The following is a 15,290-nucleotide window of genomic DNA, read 5'->3' as shown; positions in this document are numbered from 1 at the left end:
GGAGATAACAGCAGGACGAGGGGAAATGGTTTGAAGTTGAGGGAGGGCAGATTTCAGTTGGATGTCAGGGGGAAGTTGTTTGCTGTGAGAGTGGGGAAGTGCTGGAAAAGCTGCCCAGAGAGGCTGTGGATGCCCCGTCCATCCCTGGAGGTGTTCAAGGCCAGGTTGGATGGGGCCCTGGGCAGCCTGGGCTGCTATGAAATGGGGAGGTTGGTGGCCCTGCCTGTAGTAGGGGGTTGGAGATTCATGATCCTGGAAGTCCCTTCCAACCCTGGCCATTCTGTGATTCTGTGACAGGGTTAGCTCTAACAGTAAGGCTCTGCTAACCAAGGGCAATCCAACTGAGCCAGGTTAAGCAGTGCTCGTACCACCAGCTCAGCATCGTGACAAGATGGGCTTGGCTGGAGATGGTGCTGCTTTCAGACAGCTCACAGTCACTGCACATACTTCAGACAACAGAATTTATTAAACCAGGACTTCACAGGATAGAACTGGTTTGCGTTTGTTTTCTCATATGTATTATTTCTCACTCTCGATGCTCATAATTTTAACTATCAGTTGGTCAATTCATTCTGCTACTCTCGACAGAACTGGTGAAAATGGGACAAGAAACATACTTCAGTAAGAAAACAAGTAGTAAAGTCTCTCTCTGTTGCATTTGCCATTCAATCAATGTATTCTTATCATGCACATTAAACAGTGCGTTGTCAGTTTAATTTGTTAAACTCTTATTGTGGCCCTTTTTCCATTCTGCCTGCATCCCCCTTCCTCAATACATAACCAACGTATCATCTTACATCCCAAAAAGGGACTTCTGAGATTTAACCTAGTAAATCTTTTAATTCCTAATTTGGTATTCTGCTCTAATACGTTCACTCACAAAAGAGCCCAGAAGGCTGGAACTAAGAAAAATCACTTTCATTTTCTTAGATAGTACCGAGCGGTTTAATGTAAAATACACATGCAGTGCACAGTTTGTGATCTCAGATTTTATCACCCATGCATTTCAGAGCTGAGTCAATCCTGATCAACTTTTTGATGAAAGGATAAAGATTCAAGTCTAGGCTGGAAGTGCTTAACAGTGACGGGCTACTGAAACAAGTAGTTGCATAAGAGCAAGGGACAGTTCACTGGAGAGACTGAAATTCAGCCCCAAACCACTGATGTGAAATGTAGATAGCAGCAAGCAGTCCAAAGCAGGATGTTAAGTTTAATTAACCTTCCTGCTTAGTTGCCAGTAATTTCCATTTAAATTAATTGTTCAAATTGAAACGTTAAAATAGCAAATGGGCAATCTATATATTAATAAGCACTATTTCTGTCATTTGCATTTTTAGCTTTTTTCCCAAGGGAAGTGTTGATGCTAACTGATTCGTGATGCACAATTTGGAAATTCTTTCTGATAACATGGGGAAGGTATTTAAAAAGATTTTAAGTGGGTGTATATTTTAGTTATTACCCTAATCCATTTTGCTGTATTACAAAACATGTCATGGATGCATTCTGATTTATTTATAAAAATTCAAGTTTTAATCATCATTTACCATGTCAGAATTGAAAAAGAAATTAGACACGTGTTTGAAAATGCACAAACCCATCCCCAACATTTTAAGCCCCAAAGCTCTGACTGCAGAAGGAAATGATATTCCTCGTGATGTTCCACTTTGGTTATAATTACATGATGTCCTGAGCAAATTAGATACCACGTGGTACAAGTGAACTGTCTGCACTGCTCCTGGCCACCAGGCTTTGGGTTTTCCCTGCTTAAACACTGGCATTTAAATTATAAGCAGAGATGTTTTAACCTCCTACATTCAATGAAGCAAGCCAAGCACATCCATTACGTGAATCGTATTTTGATGTCAGTCACTCTTTGAGGTATCTAGCTCACTTCTTCAGTCAAAGAAGAAGTTTATGCTAACTGCACTCCAAATTTGGACATTACAATACAGTTTGTTCTTTAGTACTACCTGCAGGGATTTGCATCTTAGGACTTCCTTCTGCTATAGCTCATAGCTACTTCCCTTGTTAGTCCTGTTTCATAAGTACCTCGTAACATCTCAGAACTCTCCAGGTTTTCCAACTGCACATTTTTTGTACTTGTGCTAATAACAAGGTCTCCTATTAGCTAGTGTAAGCTACAAAATACAACAGGGAAAAAAAACCACCAACCTTCTGCTGGGAAATGCTAGTTGCATTCTTTGGCTTCTGACCATATGTAAACCACTACAAGCAGACATGAAGAAAACACTCGAAAATCATTCTTGTTATTGTCACTAAGGAAACAGCTTCCTAAGAGTTTCCCTTCTTTGATATGCAGACAGCTGTTCCAAGGAATACACTTCCCAGCTCTTCAGAGAATCAGGTCTGCCCACCAAGCAAGCTCTTTCCTCTTTTACCTAAGCTGAGTGGTTACATCATGTGGAGACTGAATTCTGATGCTCCACAAAAGCCACAGTTCACACTTGCCAGAACGTGAGATAGAAGAGCAGTCGTGACTCAGCCAAGGGATGTCACCATAGGACACTCCTGCTGCAGACCAACAGCTCTGCCAGGACACCTAGAATAGCACAGGAGCTCAGGAGCATGCAAGGCACCATATAGATAAAGCTTTTCTGTCTGTTCACGTGTGCTATTTTCAGCCATGCTTTCCTTGCATCCCCATCGCCAATTTAGAGAAACGCTGGTAAAGTGACTGTAACTTTTTCTGCCATTGAGGCCAGGTGGCACAGAACAGACTACACATGGGTTGCTTAATGTCTTCAGATAGCCTTGTCACCTGTGAAATGTTTGCTGGGAAGGATGTACGCAATTTGGTAATCCTTGAACAGTGCCCAGGCATTGCCAAGGGGAAATGGTTTGAAGTTGAGAGGGAAGATTGAGGTTGGATGGTCTTTGCTATGAGAGTGGTGAGGTGCTGGAACAGAGAGGCTGTGGATGCTCCGTCCATCCCTGGAGGTGTTCAAGGCCAGGTTGGATGGGGCCCTGGGCAGCCAGGGCTGCGCTGAAATGTGGAGGTTGGTGGCCCTGCATTGGTGGGGGGTTGGAGCTTCGTGATCCTTGGGGTTCCTTCCAACCGAAGGCATTCTGTGATTCTATGATTCTGTGATTCTGAGTCTATGAGTTAGCCATGTACATGCCATGCAAATACGTTAACATTAATTGAATAATAATTTAATTACTGTTTAATGATCAAAATGCAGAGGTCCGGGATAGTATCTAGTAATATTTGACTCCTCAGTGTATCTCACAACCATAGCTCCTTATATCCCAAAGGGCAAAACAATGTGTTCTGATGAAACTCTTCAAAACAGGGGCAAGCATGCAGATATCCCATCACCTGCTACACTGAAGACTTAGAAGCAAATAGGCTCTGAATTCTTTGAAAAGAGATATAGCTTACAAGAGTAACCAAGGAACAGAATTATTCAGTTTAATCAGTAGGGACTCATCCCAGACATGCAGACAATGGGCCAAATGGAATACATGGAAAGACTCCACCAATATAAAAACATTTCAGAGCTTTGTAAATACTTTCTCATTATTGCTGACAGGTGTCCATATCAGATCAGATCCTACCTCCTAATGCTCCTTGGCAGGAGCTCACAAAGGCTTATGTAGTACTGTATTTATCCAACAGACAGGGTTGCTTCTGCTGTGTCCTTAGCTCCTAGCAGTCTACAGTCTTCTACTGCAGAAGCATAACTTGTCTCCATCTAATTCCCCTTTGAGTGGTCTCTTGTCCAGAAATGCTTAAAAGGTCTAAAAGCAAAGCTGTTCTGTCCAAGCAAACAGCTGGACCACAGTGAATCCATCTGTCCAATGGCAACAGTTCAATAACCACTGAGCAATCCTATACCCATGTGAAAATCTATATGTCCAGCCAGCCAGGAGCCTTTGCTTTTATGCTAAATTCATCACCCATCTCTGAAGTGTTTTGTCAGCTACTAGCTTGTGAATAAGGAGCCTAAGGAAATTAACTGAGCATCCCATGAAAGCCAATGGAGTTTCACAGCAAGGTAAAGAAATCAGAATCATAGAATCACCAAGGTTGGAAAAGACCACCAAGATCATCCAGTCCAACCCTCCACCTACCACCAATATTTCCCCAACAAACCATGTCCCTTAGTACAACATTTCTTAAACGCTATGAGTGTTTCTTGAACACAAATGAACTTTAATGTTACAAATACACTGCTATATAAGTTAAGTCTGGGACCCTTCTTTATCCTTAAGCTTAAGTAATATGTCATCTTATATATTGATTGGCCCCCAAATCAGAATGGCCTCATCCAAGATGCCTGTATGGGAACAGACTCTGGGCTGTGGTTTTCCCTGAGCACTATTTGAAAAGTTGCTGCTGGCATTTATTTATTAAATAGTTATTAAATGCTACATAGAGAGTAGCTCATTTGGAAATCAGATTCCTCAGGTATACAGCAGACTCTTCCTGCTTTCCTCTCATTACAGCAGTGTAAATTATCTATTTTCCCAACCATTTCCAGCCTAATTGGCATTCATGACAGTGCTGAATCAAGCAAATGCACCACTGCATTTTTTACTGAATCTTACTGCAAGCAACTTCTTCCACATCAAGGGAGACTTATTTTATCTCGAAAAGACAACAGAAATTTGTGTCATTACATACCATAAAAATAAAGAGACACATTGCAAAACCTGAACATTTGAAATAAGTTCGAGGATGATATTTTGCTTCTCCGAGCACTCAAGAGCTCCAAGGTGGTACATCTTCTGCAGATTATTTCTTATTAACTATCAGTTTGGGATAATGATGATACTTTTAAGAAATCTTTGGGAGGAAGAAAATATTCACACTTAAATTCTATAAATCTATAAAGGATTATTATTATTACCATTATACTGTCAACGTATTAACCTTAATGAGTGGCAGACTCACTACTGGGTCTTGGCTTGGAATGCCTTGTTTTGTAAATTCATGAGGAGAGTTAAGGGAATGTCACAATAGTAAGTCAAGTTGACTGAGGTGGAATAAAGGAATTGAATCTTATATTCTCATGATCCTTAGCAGAGGGTTGTTAGAGTTAGGGTAGTAAAGTTAGGTTGGACTTGATGATTTTTAAGGTCTTTTCCAACCTGAGCAATTCTATGGTTGTATAAGTGATAACTTGCAGAAAGCTGTTGCAATGCAGATGTCTCATGTGCAGAGTGTTGTGCAAAAGCATGTTGAAGACATCAACAAATGAAGAAATTCGTTTCACTCTATGGACTGATTCAACTAAATAGTTTATTTTAAAAGAATGGGAAGAACATTGGTAGGATATTTGCTGAGAGATGTTAAGAAATCAGGGTAACCTTCTGATTCAGCGCTTTTGTAGTAAAGCCAAGTTAGAACAAGCAGGAAGAATTTGTTTGACAAACATCTCAGCACTGTTCCTATTAATGACACAGGTTACTTCCTGCAGCTCATTGCACAACACAGAAGCTCCTCCAAAAAGGTTTGTGGTAAACTAAGAAGGGAATATTCCAAAAAGCAGGTGGAACAAAGTCATGCTGTACTTAGACTGATTTTTATTGTTACTTCTGGGTCAGTAAAGACAGCAGTCTACTGATACAGACGATAAAGAATAAGGTGTGGAATCAAAGAGAACATTTTGTAAAAGCTTGGCACAAAAACATGAGATGCCAGACGTGCATCTCATCTTCATCAGTTGAAATCACAGCATTAATAGAAAGAGACTGAATCCCAGTGCCCAAAGAGGACATATAGTAAAAGTGGTACAGAACAAGCATGGCACGTGAGAGAGAAGAAAGTAGTCAGAGGAATGCATATTTGATTACTCTTTTGCTCATTTGCTTAACTAATGAGCTGGCCAATAACAATATCTCATTTTCCTGAATACACTGGAGCTTGTATCTTCTTAAGGGAGAAGCTATTTGTGGAAGGTCAGCTTGAAGAGACACCACTACTGGCAGCTCCATTTAGAACATGAGATATTATTCTTTCTTTGTGTTGTCTCATCTCCATCATTTTGTTTAGCCTTCGTGATCTTAGAATACAAAAAGATGCCGGGAAAGTTGCTATAATACTTAGAAGTGCTGCAAATCAAGGTAGGAAAATGATGGGATGCCAAGTCGGCCCAGCAGCCATGAAAACAACATAGTGAGATGCATTTTGAGGAAAAATGGAGATCACTATATGTTGAAAGGACTTGTAGAAATGCAAAACAGCAAGACAGGCTCAACCATCTCCAACTGCATCTCTTCATCTTCATCATGTCTGAACTGTTGCTTCGTCTTCTGTTGCATGACCTGCGGTCCAAACTTTTACCCATGGCAGCTAAATGCAAATCCTGAGGCACTAAAGTTGGTCATTCTTCAGAGTCTCACAGAAGCAAAAGCACACAAGGGTGATGCATTTTGGAAACGGCGAGGACATAAATGAAACTCTACAAATATTTTGCAGGCTGGAACCAGAACATGAATCACAAGCTTTAATATTTTGGCTTAAATCCCCCAAAACTGATCTATAAAATGCAAGTTTGAACACTCTGTTAGAGAGAGGGCTGTGAATCAGTTTGGACAGGGAGACAGAAATCCCTGCATCTTCTTTTGAATCTGGTCAGTTTCGATAAAATTGATAATCTTATTTGACTTTCCTTGGTTTACCTGGCTCTCCCACATCACTTCCTACCCAGTATCAACTATGAAGCGATGGAGGAAAAGCAAAAAGATGTTCAAACCACATGAATAGTCTTAGAAATCTCCTTTGGGATTCCACTGCCTGTAAAGACAGTGCATGAAAAATGGTCATGATCTCCAACCCAGAACTCTGCAAACACAAAAAATTATGTTTAGAGCAAGTAATTATAAGCCATGTGAAAGTGAAGTCATGTAAGGTTATATACAAATGTTGGAAAATTCAAACAACTTCTGACTTAATTGAAATGAAATGTTTGAAATTTTAGTGCTTTGATGTGTGACATAGTATGGCATAGTCTGTCCATCAGGCAGAATATCAGCTGAGAGTTTCTCCAACAAAATGGATGCCATGTTGGCATTCAAATGAGTTTCTTTTTTCTACCTTTCAAGAACATAGGCATGTGTTACAAATGTTCTGATGGAAGTTGTGTGGTTGAGCTACCACATTTCCTTTCATATCCCATATTCTTACACGTATTTCACTCGTTAGATTTGTTGTGGCTGTGCATAGATTTGGCAATGGGTTGCCTACTGGATCTACTGGATTACATAATGCTCTAGTGGTGTGCATGGAATTGGTGCACAGTAGCCTGAGAATACACATTTTGAGGTTTATCTCAGTCTCTTTGGGAGGGTAGCTGAATTATCCTCAACTCAGAAGGGTCGGTAGAAAGGAAAGCAAGAGGTCAATGTAAGAATCTATCAGGAAAAAATATAATTAAGACATCGGAGTTGAAAGGGAAGCTCGTAGTCTAGACAGTCTTTTATTGCTTCTGTTTGGAAGATGTGAGGCTTGTTTTATGAGATCAGAAAGCTGGATCTTCAAATGTTAGAAATCTTTCAGGGAGAGCTTTTCTTTCAGAAGAGCTTTAAGACATTGGTCCTGTCAGAATAATATTAAAGCCTGGTGCTTGGAAGCATTTTGCTTTAAATAGGTCATGTTTTGCTTTAATAGCCTCGGACACAGCTCCACGTCTTTTGGAGACTGAAAACTTGATAGAAAAAATAAAGCAAAGAAAATCCATACAAGCTTTCACCAAAACAAGTGCGTAGCTGGTATTCTCCATCCCAAACAAGAAAGCCTGGAGAAGCTGAGACAACTGTGTAGAAAAGTCAACAGCACTAAGGAGATGGGGAACTTCAACCCAAAGCCTTTTTGTACCAAAGATGGATGAATGATGGGGGGAAGCTAAGGTAAAAAGTGAGCAGCAGAAGGAAACACGGTCAAGGTTGAGGTACAGGATGGGAGTACTTCAATTGTAAATGACAAAGGGGGATAAAAAAAACCTTTTGGATTAGTCAGTCACAGGATGATCAGCAGCTGCTTGTGGTACTTAAATCTGGAGAAAGGCAAATGGAGCCTCAGGGATGTTCTAGGCAACGTAATTCCAAGAGTGACCTGGAGCCAGGTAGAGATACTTGCAAATGCAGCCATTCATTCGTGACACAGTGATTATGTGATATTCAGAAATAGCAAGAGCAAAGGGCATTCCCGAGACCTGGTGTGAGACAGTGTGCAAACAAATACTTTGCGTTTCTACTAAGAGCACCAAGGCCACAATGGACCACTCTCATTCTGAACCACCAGAAAGGATTAGTAACCCAGAGCAGGATTTGGAGTGCAGATTAAACCACATCAGTGGTATTTATTCATGACTTTTCAGGCTAAAGAGTAATGAAAGTCACTCTATAATAAATACCTGAGTTCACTGTCAACAGGAACTTACCTTTGATAGACACTTGAGAATGCACACCTATCTTTACATGTCTCAAATCTGAAAGCTCAATCTCATTTTTGGTCAGCATTATAGAAAACACCACAGTAAAAGACCTGCATGTCTTCCATGCAGAGGACAGGGTGTGAAAATCCATCAGGGCTATACCTGTTTGGAAACCAAAAAGGCTGTGATGCTCATTTCTTCTCCTCTCTCGTGTAACATTCAGATTTGGATGTCTCCAGAGGCTATTTTCCATCACCATCATTACTACAACGTACTGTGGTGCAAAGAGCAGGCAGGAGGGCAACAAGCAATAGAATTTAGACCAGTGTCCAAGATTTGAGTGGTGCAGAGAAGCAATTTCATCCTAGCTAATACTGGCTTTTCATGCCACTCTCTCTTCTGCCATCATCAAGCACTATTCTGTCAAACGAAGTTTATTCCAGCTGTTCACCCACTGTACATAATCATCTCGTTTAACTAACCCATTCACGAGCACAAAAACACCATCCATGCTGTCAAACTTCATGCAATTCGAATGAAAGAGTGTGGATTGTGGGATTCAAGGCTCGGGTGACAGCTGTGACACATTCCCAGCCTTAGTCATGATGAACTTAAGCATCTGCGGTATTTCTGATGCTCTCTCATCTCCTCTGCATCTTAAGTTGGAGCACAAAACTGGAAGAAATCCAAAGATCCAGCACTCTAAAACACAGGAAATGAGTAACTTTACTAACTTTAACTTGGTCTTTTATATAATGCACTTGTGCTGCCTTCTTTATGTAATTTGTTTCTAGGCCAACTCTGAGAAAGTCTCGCTTTGTGTCCAACATCTTAGAAATGAGCATACAGTGTACTCATACTTGGCTTTTGGCACTCAAGTAGTATCTCTTTAAGAATTTATATATATTAAAATGCCGTCATTACAATCACTTTTTAAAAGGATTTTTTTTTTTTTACCTAACAGTGTGAATGTTATTTTAATTTGTAAATAGTAAAAATTCCGTTGCAAACATACGTCAAAAAAAAAGTAACAGAGCAGAAATACCAGTGTTATAATTTAATAAAGCCTTACCATTCTAGGAAAAGGAATTTATACTTCAGGAAATCTTAGTTATTTTAAACTGCCCTTCCAAATAAATAAAATCTCTTCCTGCTGTGGAGAAGTATCTGCTACTACTGCAACTTTAAGTCCAGCCTACATACCACTGTGCTGTGAGAGGTGCATGTATACATTTTTTTTCATTATTTGGACTGCTGTAAGTATTTCTACAGCCCATAGTTAAGGAGGAAGGAGCTAGTTAAATCCACTTATCAACTGACAGTTGGGTCGTGCTAGCTTAGGACAGACGGTGGATGCACTGTAACAAGAAAGCATTAAGCTACTGATTTATGGCAAAATCTGGCTTTCAGGTCACCTAATTTTAAGCATATCATGTGCACCAAGCTGGCCAAAATGTATTTTGCAAGGTGCCAAGCTTAAGCAAAAGAGGTCTGGTCAGCATCCATCTGCATCTTCTTGCAACATATAGTGTAGCTATTCACGAGAAGGGTATATGAGATCAGGCTTGGAGCACTGCAGAGCTTCTGGCTGGCTCAGAAAACAGGCAGCACGAGCTCGCATCTGCCTGCAGAAAATCATGTCGCCGTCCTGAATGTTCCCCTGTCCTGATGCATCCCCACCTGCTCACAAAACGACACACAAGCTTCAGCTGGCAGATCCCTCCTAGAAACTGGATGCGCTTTGAAGACGGAAAGTGTCAGTATGCCAAGGAAGCATCTGAGGTCCAAAGTGATCAATGAATTAAAAGTGAAAACAGCCCCCCCAAAAAACAAGAACTGCAAATAGATAAGGTGTTGCCTGGGATGTGTGGCATGAATTCTCCCTGCAATGGACAGGCTGCAGCTGCTGCCAGTTGGCTAAATGGAAAATGGGGGAGAGGAAGCTGGGGGTCACAGCTGCAGGTTTGGGCTGTTCAGAAAACAGAGCAATTTTTCAGGATTTGCTATCATTACGAGCTGGCAAAAAAATAAAAATGAAAGCAGGCTTCCTTGTGAGCAAAGATGGGAGCAAGAGAAGGATTATGCTTCAGAGGGTTATCTCTGAGATACCACGGGACCGCATGGCTGATTCAACATGTACAGCTTTGTGCTGCAGGAACCCCTCCTGAGGGATTCATCTGACCCCAGTGGGATGAGATGATGCACCTTTCCCACTGATAATACAGAGGTGTGGGATTAGCCTGGATGGGCCCATCTAATTTCAGATGCTTAAGTGAGAGTAGATAGGACTGTTTACATGGGTGGATGGTGATAGGACAAGGGGGAATGGTTTTAAACTGAGACAGGGGAGGTTTAGGTTGGATGTTAGGAGGAAGTTTTTCAGCCAGAGGGTGGTGAGGCACTGGAAAAGGTTGCCCAAGGAGGCTGTGGATGCCCCATCCCTGCAGGCATTCAAGGCCAGGCTGGATGTGGCTCTGGGCAGCCTGGGCTGCTGGTTGGTGACCTGCACACAGCAGGGGGTTGGGACTGGATGAGCACTGTGCTCCTTTGCAACCCAAGCCATTCTGTGATTCTATGATAGACAAACTTCAGCCCCGACTGCCCAACACTTGTGAGTGAAAGCCCTCCTCCAGGTGAAGTGAATGACAGCTCAGTAACGGATCCCTTATGGCCATGATTTCACATGGAGAGTGGGGCAATTTACATCTCATTACATGCCTACTCCCTGAAAAGGGGCAACTCAATATTGCCACGTTTCCATTCGACGAGACATTGTCCTTAAGAATTCCCAATAAGTCAGATATTCTGTCCTTGGAGGGAAAAGAAAGCAGCAAAACGTCTCATCCTGAGGAAGCAAAGAATAAAAACCTGGGCTATTAACCCACCATACAGATGGAAAGGACTTTTCCTCCCTTAACCCTCAGCTCTACTTAGCAGCCCCAACAAATTACAGATAACAGCCTATAATTATCCTTCCATTTGCAGCTCATCAGCAATTGTGACCCAACATTCTCTAATCACAATGGCTTTTTGTGGACTACCTCAACAGCAGACAAACCAGCCTTCAATGAGATGTGTGCTCCATGTTCCGTGTTCAGCTCTTAAGACTTCAAAATTGCCCATTCACAACACGTTATAAACAGAAATATTATAATCACTGGTCCCAGAACTATTATTAGGAAGGAGAGTTAAACCATACAACCACTTATCCCCCTTTTAGTTTTCCAAGTGCTGGTTTTAGGGTGACTTATGAGTTACAATAATGCAAAGCAGAATTGCTGATAAAATTTGGGTTTAAAAAAAAAAAACAAAAAAACACCACATTGATATTAAGTGGAATTGTCCACGCTACTAAAAGACATTAATTAAAAATCTGCCAGATGAATAGATCAGAGCAATTTGAGATCATAGCCCTAACACACACCCTGATATCCTAACCCACCCAAGAGTGACACCTGAATGAGCAACAATGAGATTGTCGTGATGACCCCAGGGCAGATAAACTCTGATGTTAAATGCCAACCAGTTCGTTTCATGGTACAATTCTGTCAGGAGAGCTTGGATTCAATGCCAGCATATAAACAGAGCACCGAACAGCAATCCCTGCAACTGCACCTGTATGTTTATGCTCCTTTCCAAAAGAATATTCCCAGCACAACAGCCACGATAGCTTTACATGCTACAGTGTTTGCATTTTTCCTTCAGGAAATGGAATGATTTAGTGCCCTGAAATTACTAATCCAGTTAATTCTACAGATCAGCCCATCGTCTGAATACAATCATAGAATCACAGAATGGCCTGGGTTGCAAAGGCCCACAGTGCTCAACCAGTTCCAACCCCCTGCTGTGTGCAAGGTCACCAACCAGCAGCCCAGGCTGCCCAGAGCCACATCCAGCCTGGCCTTGAATGCAAACGAATTGAAGTGCATTAAGTGAACAAGACTCAGAGAATCGGTCTTGCTTTGTAAGAGTTCTTAATTTGTTTTGTGGAGATAAAACTTAAAGATGAAGCAGCTGGATGGACAAACTGAGAAAGCAAAAGGTGGCTGTAGAATAAAACAGATGCAAAGCAAAGCGTGTGCGTGTGTGTGCAACCAGCAAAGCGTTCTGAAAAAGGTCTGTCTTCCTTCCCATGTATTTGTGCCCACTCAACAACAATCCAATCTGTTTCAACAGCCACCACAATTCTAGCACTTGTTAGTGATCCTCGACAACCAAATACCTTTCTTTATGCAAAGAACTTAAGAGCAGAACAGAGCTGTAAGTGTATCCCATCGGGGGATGCTGTATATATAGGATAGCAGCACTCTGAAGGCTAAGCAATCCTTGCCCGCTTATAATCAGTAAAAATGACTACAGTTCGTGGGTAGGATGAAAGAGAGACTTCCTCAGTGGTGCATTTACACCCCTTTTGGTAGATTTGTTGCACTTTTGCATCGGTGTGGAAAGATCCTGTTGAGTTCGGCGCGCGCTCACTCACATCTCTACTGCCTTTACAGGTGATGCAGGATGCTTGGATGTCAGATGTGCAAGGAGAACTGGGAATGGAAATAAAGGAACGCAAAGCAATGCAAAAACATACTCTGTTGATGTAAAGGTTGGTTTCTGGGCCAAGTGTTGGGGTGAAGTAAACCCTTTATCTCAGCTGACTGCTATATCCTGCCATCAGCTTACCTCTCCTGAGAATCACAGGGGAAAAAAAAAATGGGATATTTCTGTAGATCTTTCAGCCATATATGATAGACAGTGTGATGGTGTCATGTGTTTACTTTTTCTGTGTTTCTTAACTCAAATATTCTGGTTTCATCAGAAGATAAACTGAGCTAATTTAGGAATTAGACTGTTTGTACTAAGTGTGCTCAGAAGGAAGGAAAGAAAAACAAAATCTGCTATATTCAAATGAATCAGCCTGGGGACATGGGGCTCAACTGATCAAAGGCGTAGGCACATATGGAACTCAACTCCAGAAAAAATATCTCCAGGATGCCGACTCACTCAGCCAAATTAAGAGAGATGCAATGAAAAAAAAAGTCTAAACGTGACCATTTCAGAGATCTCTGAGCTTCTCTCCTTGGTAGCATCCTACAACAAAGCTTCTGCCTTCGTGTTTATGAGCTTCGCATGCATACTGACAACGGCAGAGCTACAGTCGGCTGTGGCACCGCCATGAAAACAGCAGACATCATAAATCTGCAGGGAGATTTCAGGTTACTCGCAGAAACCTCAATGGAAGGCTGGAGCCAAGGAGCAAGCACAAAACCAGTCCCTGTCTGGGGTTAACTGGCTTTCTGAGAAGCCCCCACAGTCTTTGAGCTTGCTCAGCGCCGATGGTTATCCTTCCAGTCGCTGCCTTAGGTTGGAGAAAACAAAACAACACAAACCCTGCGCTCCACGATGGCCAAGATAGATTGCCACTACAACAACAGAACAATCACAGCTGTCCTGACTGAACAACAAAGCAGCATCCCCTGTTCTCAGAACGTACAGACAGGGGAAAAAAAAAAAACGATAGAAAACCATCAGCCAGAGCTACAACCAGGATACAAGCAGACATCAACTTTAATCCAACTGCTGTTAATGCACTGAATAGCATTCCTTAATTATCCATCAAATTGGAGCAGCGTTGCTTTACTTGTCCTTTAGGACAACTTCATTCAAGGCAGCTCCAGTGTGTTTCACATCAACCAAGGATGCTTGTATAATGCATATGGATAATTCTTTGTCCATAGCTATATCAACACCACTTTAAGGATTTTGCCTTCCTGCTATCATTGACAGTAACCTTAGGCAATCATACATTCACTCTGATTAACCACAGAAACATCTCCCCACAGTACCCAACTGGCATAGGCAGATTACAGCACCGAGATGGCTGTGGACCCAAATAACATCAGACAAAAATCTATTTCTTGTTTGTTGACAACAACAGATTAAAACAAACAAAAAATAAATAAACAACAAATAGACAAAAAAAACAAACATATTCAATTACATTGCCTGTCACAGCATCGGTCCAACACATGCATTGTAATTAGCAAACACAAGACGGATGGCACTCCATAACGCCCTAGGAAAGAACCAGGTCATTTTGCCACCTTCTTCGTTTTGGTGACTATTTTTTATACTATCATAATTACCTACAGAGCAATTCCGATGAATGCTCCACGTTAAGGGCCAGGTCCTGTTTACCAGCAGATCAGATGCAGAGGAAAGCTACTGACTTCCAGGGAGTTCTTCCCAATGTACTTCTAAGTCAGCGGGATGGATCATCTCGCCACAAACACCACTAGGTCTCCAAACACATCTGTCTCTCTCTTTTTTCATGCATTTTCCACACCTGACCACCACGCTGCATTATCCTCTCCTTGGCAGTAAACTCTCCAGATTCCAGCACATACCTGAACTGTTCGCATGTAAAAAGTCTGCCTACCCCTCTCCTTAAGATACGCTGTGCATAAAATTGGTATTAGAGCCAGCTGTTCCAATGCTGATAAGGAGAAGTGCCCAGAGGCATGCAAGCAGAGGTCAAAGCCACATTAACAGCAATTTTTACTACGACCCCGCAGTAAAAACCGAAAAGTCCTGGTGCACCGGCTGAAGGGTGAACTGGAGTTTGTGTGACAGGTGAAGATGCAGAACTGCAAAGGTAGCCTAGAGCTTGAAAATGCCAACAGCAGCAGCGGGTCTGTTAGCAATCAGGTTTTATTTACCAGCCATATTGTGTTAAAATCAGACGTGATCCCCATACCAAGCACGTTAACCTGTCACCGCTTGCAAAGGGAGATTTATTCGTTCCGAAAGAAACCCATCTATCTCGCGGCCGCATTCTCGGAGCCTGGCTGGAGGCAGAGAGCCTGCTTGCCGTTCCAACCCCCCCCTCCAAAAAAA

General features: G+C 41.9%; 1 protein-coding gene across 7 annotated transcripts in view; it reads right to left on the bottom strand.

Annotated features, from left to right (window-relative positions):
* Nucleotides 1-15,290, bottom strand: part of LOC100548490 (pituitary adenylate cyclase-activating polypeptide type I receptor) — a 128,367-nt gene that overhangs the window by 112,754 nt on the left and 323 nt on the right. The window lies entirely within an intron of this gene.

This window comes from Meleagris gallopavo, chromosome 6, assembly GCF_000146605.3.
Source record: "Meleagris gallopavo isolate NT-WF06-2002-E0010 breed Aviagen turkey brand Nicholas breeding stock chromosome 6, Turkey_5.1, whole genome shotgun sequence".
NCBI lineage: Eukaryota > Metazoa > Chordata > Aves > Galliformes > Phasianidae > Meleagris > Meleagris gallopavo.
Note: the sequence above shows the minus strand (reverse complement) of the source record. Positions and strands in the feature narration are given on the sequence as shown.